Source organism: Oreochromis aureus, linkage group 3 (assembly GCF_013358895.1).
Source record: "Oreochromis aureus strain Israel breed Guangdong linkage group 3, ZZ_aureus, whole genome shotgun sequence".
Taxonomy (NCBI): Eukaryota; Metazoa; Chordata; class Actinopteri; order Cichliformes; family Cichlidae; genus Oreochromis; species Oreochromis aureus.
Genome location: NC_052944.1, coordinates 96090092 through 96096791, shown reverse-complemented (window position 1 = coordinate 96096791; position 6700 = coordinate 96090092). Strand labels below are relative to the sequence as shown.

General features: G+C 40.5%; 1 long non-coding RNA gene across 1 annotated transcript; it reads right to left on the bottom strand.

The window, feature by feature from the left end:
• Positions 1 to 1666: 1666 nt before the first annotated feature.
• LOC120438490 lies at positions 1667 to 3627 on the bottom strand. Its single transcript, XR_005611940.1, has 3 exons — positions 3446 to 3627; positions 3283 to 3353; positions 1667 to 2490 (listed from the first exon to the last, which is right to left on the bottom strand). It is a non-coding gene; the product is annotated as an uncharacterized LOC120438490 (long non-coding RNA).
• Between the last annotated feature and the right edge of the window lie 3073 nt (positions 3628 to 6700).

The following is a 6700-nucleotide window of genomic DNA, read 5'->3' as shown; positions in this document are numbered from 1 at the left end:
CTTTTTCACTGCCAGATACAAAGAATTATCTATAACTGTACAAAAACTATAAGAACTGAAGTGTTAACGAAAGAATACAGTGAGTCACTCTTATAAGCTTCTACTTGCTCCTACACCTAGTGCTGTGTGATCTACTCATTCATTCTCCCTGACTTTATATTGCAGTTTTTCTCAGGTCCCTGCAGCCAACAGTCTTTATCACAAACATGTTCACTAACATAACCATGAACAGCTACTCTGCCTGTTTGGTCCTTCTTCTGCATGGTTTTGTGTAGCAGGCAGAGAGTGAGACTCAGACAGTAACAGGACACGTTTCTGTTCTATTTGTCTGTTTAAACACAACCTGTTAACATTTTCTCTCTTTTCTACTCAGCAGACAAACATGATGTGTTTTGGGTTTAATTCTGGATGAACTCCTCCTTTAATCTGACTTTTGCACATTTCACAGATTATTTTCTCGCTCACACACATGAAAAATAACAAAGATTGTCTGTACTCCACACTATGATTAAAAACAAACACTGTACCAGGTTGTGACTCAATCAGTTTCTCCAACTAAAAGAAAACGTCATTGTATCACAAGGCTTATGGAAAGTAAAAACATTTAAAGGCACAAATAAAATCAGTCTGACATTATTACTGGATCCTGGTCATCTACAGACTCTACTGTGTAGAAACAGATCTTTGGTTTTATAATTTAATGTTAGTTTGACTGCAGCTTCTGACCTTCATCAGTGTGTTTGACATCAGAATATTTTTAGACTAAAGTTCACTTGTTAACATGAAGCCTTGTTGTTGTTAATGAGAAGTTAGAGCCATCTTAACTCCGTTTGTTCTAAGTGATCAAAGTTGGTCAAAAAAGTCTCAAAAGCATTTTCGCATTCAGGTGTCCACTCCTCTCCAAAAGGTAAGTTAATGTTCGATCGTTGTCTGAAACGTTCTCCAAGATACACTTTAGCCCTCTTTTAGGGTGAGTAGTAACCGGCCGTGAGACTATTTAAAGGTTTTGCGATCTCTGAGTATCCATCAATGAATCTCCGGTAATAACCGGCAAAGCCTAGGAAACATTTTAGCTCTCTCTTGTTTGTAGGACGAGGCCATGTTTTCAAAGCTGAGATCTTATCAGAATCTGTGTGAACTCCTTGGCTATGAACCACATGGCCAAAGTACTTCACTGAGGGCCTAAAGAAATGACACTTTTCTGGGGACAACTTCAACCCAAAGTCCCTCAACCGGTTCAGCACCCTCATGAGTCTCACCTCATGCTCCTCCAGGGTGTCTGAAAACACAATCAGATCATCCAAAAACACAAGTACTTCACTCAGGTTCAAATCACCAACACACTTCTCCATCAGTCGTTGAAACGTACTTGGGGCATTTGTAACGCCCTGAGGCATGCGATTAAACTCGTAAAACCCCAGAGGACAGACAAAAGAGTTTTAGCTTTATCTTCCTTGGCCATCTCAACCTGATAATAGCCTGATTTGAGGTCCATGACCGCGAACCACTTGGTGCCACTAAGGGCCGTGAAGGTCTCCTCAATGGTTCGGAGGGCATAAGCATCCCTAATGGTCCGTGCGTTCAACTTCCGGTAATCAACGCACAACCTGATTGAACCGTCCTTTTTACGCACAACTACTATTGGAGATGCACAGGGGCTCTCTGACTCCCTAATGACCCCTGCATCAAGCAGTTCTTTGAGGTGTTGCTTGACAGCTTCTCTGACACTTTGGTGGATGGGCCTCGACTGTTCCTTAAACGGCGTGTCATTGTTCAGCCGAATGTGGTGCTTTACCACAGTGGTATGACCGTAAGACAGGACATCAACTGCAAACACTTCTGAAATGGACTTGAGCTTGGTGATAATGTGCTCTCTCCATTCTTCAGAGATGGGTGACTCATCAAGATTAAACTTTAGTGTAACACTTACCTGGATTTATATAAAGTACCAATGGGTAGTTACCAAGGTAATGAGTAATTTGGGCTAGTATCAGAAGATAAAGAACGACTCTTAGAGCTCTGGTACATGAATGGCAGAGGAACCAGACAAACACAGTTGTGTGGCTTAAACGTGCTTTAGTGATTTAAGCCTTTTAAAAGAATTTTGTAACCAACACAGTATTACAACAGATTTAACAGAATTTCAAGTATAAAATTCCCCCCAAAGTAGCAAAAAAAATAGAATAAAATAAAATAAAATTGTGCACAAGTATTAGTCTTTTTTAAGTCCAAATGGTACCGGTGGGGCCCATGACAAATGGGTGTATTGCAATAGTTCGTCCGATGAGAAGTGTGTGTGTGATTGTCTATCCTACCGTACTACTTGTACAGTAGAGGATTGTAGTCCATCAATGTGCAAATGAGTGTGCGTGTGTATGTATATCGTTTCCTAGGATCTTGGGTTGGCTCGCCATCCAGTGAACACTGGAACGCTCTGGGTTCTGGAATCGCTGACCTGGTCTTGGATTCGTCCCATATAAAAAACCTGACCTATAAACAATGGTCAAATATATGTCACATCCACTTTTAAGAATAACTCTCACAAATTAAACTAAAGTAGTGTCACAGTGCAGTAATCACTATTCAGATCAGCTATCATCAATTCAATCATCATCAGTTCAGTCATGTTGTACAACATTAAAATATCAAGTTTCAAAGTATCAATGTATCAATATCCAAAATTTCACAGCTGTAATCTGCAGTAATATTAAAGATTATCTACAGGGTTTCAAACATTCAGGAATTATAGTCACCATATAATTCACTTTCATTGTAAACATTAATTACATTCATCAGAATAAACTCACTGTACATATATATCTAATCACAAAAAATTAAGTATATTACCCCTTTTAAGAAATGGAATAATATGCAAATGCTTATCAGAAATTGAACAAAGTGCAAACAATCAGGTTCAATAACATGTAAACACAAGGACTCAGTCCACAAATAGGAGTATTAAAATAGACGTGCTTAATCCTGCTTGTACCATAGGCCTACTAGTACAAGTGGAAATACACTAAAAATTACCTCCAAGTATTCAATACTGAGTATTGTAAAACAGCAGATTGACATCAAAATTAAACAGGAAGCAGGATAAAGTCTGCTTACAATTATCTCTCACAAAGCTATTTTTAGCTGCTTTAACCATTTACAGTGTTTCACATGTTAAATGACTTAGTTAACGATATAACTAGCATAACAGCAGTGCGTTTCAGAGACATCCAACAACTGTACCCACACTCCACACATCACGTGTCTGATTAGCCACATTTAGCTTACCGCCGTCGAGTGTATGCTCAGCGTTTAAGTGAAGCCACAGTTCAGTAAACCTTCCGGTTTCGCTCTGCCCTCTACGACAACAAATGCAAAACCATATTTTGTGAAAAATATCAGTTTAGATGGTAATTTTTTAACTCGTTAGATGTTAATTTCTCCAGCTTACCGATAACAAAGTTTTAGTCCGCCTGCTCTGTTCGGCTGTAGAAGCAAGAGACTGCAAACTTGGGAGCTGGCACTAAGGAGGGACAAGAGCTGCCTAGAGCTTCACCGATTGGCTGACATGCGAGGAGTGGAGTAAAACAATAGGCTCTCATCAGAGCTCATCAACCCTCTGAGAAAACTTAACCCTTGTTTGACCAGAGCATATCATATATAAATCTGTGTCCCTTTTATGTTTACATAAATATATTGATCTCGTTTCACTTTTATTAAACAAGGACAGTAAGAACAGAACAATGAACATTAAATGTTTTACTTTTTCTTCTCTTTTGTTTGAGATGATTTTAGGAACTGGGTTACATTAGCTTCTCTCTATCAATCTTGTCATGAGAAGAAGCATTTGAAACAGGCGCCAGGGGTGAAATGTGCTGGGCTACACATACCTGGGCAACTGTACTTCCTGCTTGCAATACAATACTGTGACCACTCAAGTTCTGCAAGACAACTGGAACCTTACTCTTAGCGTTGTAAGGGATGTCTATCAAAGCAGTTTCAAGAAATAAACCACCGGGTAACTTGTGGTGTTCATTTAGTTCAAGGACAAAACTTGCGTTGGGAGTGTTCTTTCTCAGCCTAACATCACCCATTAAACAGCACTTGTGGTTGGCAGGGATGGTGACTGGTACTTTCCCTTGCAACCTCACTGGGCGTGGCAATCATCCATTTGTTTAGCCAAGTGCTGGAGAACCAGTGCTACATCTCTGGAACACAGTCTATCAAGGAAATCTGGACCGCCATGTTCAGATAACTTATCATGGAGTCTTAACAGTGCATTGGTACCAAACTGGTATTCTGCTGTTAAAATGGCACTCAGGCATAATGAGAGCCAAAACAACCAACTCTTCATCTTTGCCTGTAATGTTTTGAGGAAAAGTGATGTGGGTCTCAACATAACCAAGGTAGGGAACGTGCTGTCCACCTGCACCCTCAATCTCAAGCAATGCTTGAATGGGCTGAATGGGGAGATGTGCCAGTTTATCCTTGTGAAATGATTCGGAGATTGTAGTGACCTGTGAACCACTATCCATGATAGAGTCGCATTGCACACCCTCAACCAAAACAGAAGCTGAACAACGAGGACCTATCAGACCAGGTGGCAAGCGGGATTGGGAACCAAAATCTTGAACCATTGTCTGGGTCTTTATTTTGCTCTGAACACTAATGCTTTGGTCAATTGGGCCGGGACTAATGCTGGTCTCAGCTCCTGGGCGTCCCACAGCAGGAGCCGCTACAAGTTTAAAGCAAAAGGCTCAGTAACCTGTTGGGCTTGGAACCTTCCTTGCCTTTCTTTTAACTCAGCATTCTTCTGACGGACTAGTGTCTGGTTGGGTTTATTTGGGCATCGAGCGGTGATGTGGTTATCTTCACCACATCTAAAGCAGAACCATGCTTTTGGCATAGAGGGAACCTTAACAGGTCTTCTGGCACTGCTATTGCTTGCAGTTAGGAAGTCTTTGCCATCGCTGTTATTCTCTTTAGGACACTTCTGGCTCTGGGTGAGCTCTCTGACTTGTTTAGACAACTCATCTATTTTGCTTTCAAGTTTAACAGTTTATTCTTGTCTCTGTTTTAACGCTGCACTAAGATCACTATCAAAAGGAGGATTCTTGGACCTTTGACTCAGTTTCTCTACCTGCTTTGAAAGCTCATCCACTCTCCTCTCAAGCTTAGATGCTTCGCTCTGTTTTGCAGTCTGTGTCGGAACGTTTCATTAATCACCTTGTGTGATCTTAAAGCTTTCCCACACCCTTGTACTGTTTCATAAACCTAAACGCAACACAAAATAAAGTTTATTTAAATTTTATATTTTCTTCATGCAGTTTTAAAGTAAACCAGAGACCTGTTAACATAATGAGTGTGGATGGGGAAGCTGCTGCTCTGTGAGGGTGGGAGTCTCAAATAAATACAGGGTCATGAGTGGCCACCAGGTGGTGCTGCTGGGCACTTTTTGATCTATTCAAAAATACATTGATCCTTCAGTCTGCTGGGTCTGAGCAAACACCGTAAAATCACAGCATTAGAAATATCCTAAATCTGAATATTGCAGAAAAAGAAGATGCTTTATTTGCACAGATGAAGGAGAGATGTTATTACTCCTGTTTTACAGTTTATTCACAATCAGAATTATTTTACGATAAATCTGAACTTCATGGTCATCATTCATTCATATCAGTGTTAGCATGTGTGCTGTTAGAGCAGCATCTTTCTGTCACACCCAGAAAAGACTAAAGTCCATTCTGAAGCCTGTAAAACATCTCTATCGTTAACACAGATTTTGAAACAAAGCCCAGAGTCCTTCTGTCCTGAACTGTAGAAGTTAGTCATCAACCCTCTGCCAGGATCAGAGCTCAGCTTTACTGCACCTGTCTGACTACTTCGTGTGTCTGTGTCACATTCACTGACTGCCTCTTTTTCTTTGTTTGTCTTTGTGAAGCTTTACATGTAAAACAGCAGCATCTGCGTCGATGCTTCAGTAAAGCCTTTATTTAGATCCTGTGTGGAGCTGCACAACCAACATGTGACTTTCAGCTTTGATTCAAAGTGTTTCATTAACTAAAGAAATGTTTACACGGGGGGTGTCCAGGGTGAGGCTGTTCACTTATTTAATGACATTAAATGAATGAAACACATCAAACCTGCAGCTGGTTTAAAGTGTTTTATAGGCTTTGACTCTAAATTTAAATAAATGTGCTGAAAAGCTGAAGTGAAACCATCAGATAGTAAAACTAAGATCTTACAGGAAGTCCCGACCTGCTCGGCTGCACGTTCAGTTTATCAGTTTGAGTTTCTGTGTGAAGGTCAAAGTTCGGTCATCATATGAGTATCTAACATGTCATAAAAGTCACCAGGATACTCATACAAACACTGATCTATAACATAGAATCAGGCTGTGTGGCTGTACTATCCTCTACATACAGACTGTAACACCGACCTGAAACTGTAAATGTGTCACTTAAGAACCAAATTTACACATTAAGGAGTTTATTTTGTTTGTTTTTTTTAACAAAGTTCACATTTTATTGCTGCTTTGCTGAAGTTTGGTCGAGTCGGGCTGTAAACGATCTGTGACACACCTTATTGACCCGTCTGCTCACACTCTTCCTCACAGGCTTTGGTTTAACTCTGTGGATCAGCAGTGACATGGTCACAGTGGGTACTGTAGCAGTCAGCCTCATGTCCCGTCTGTGAAGCGGTGTGA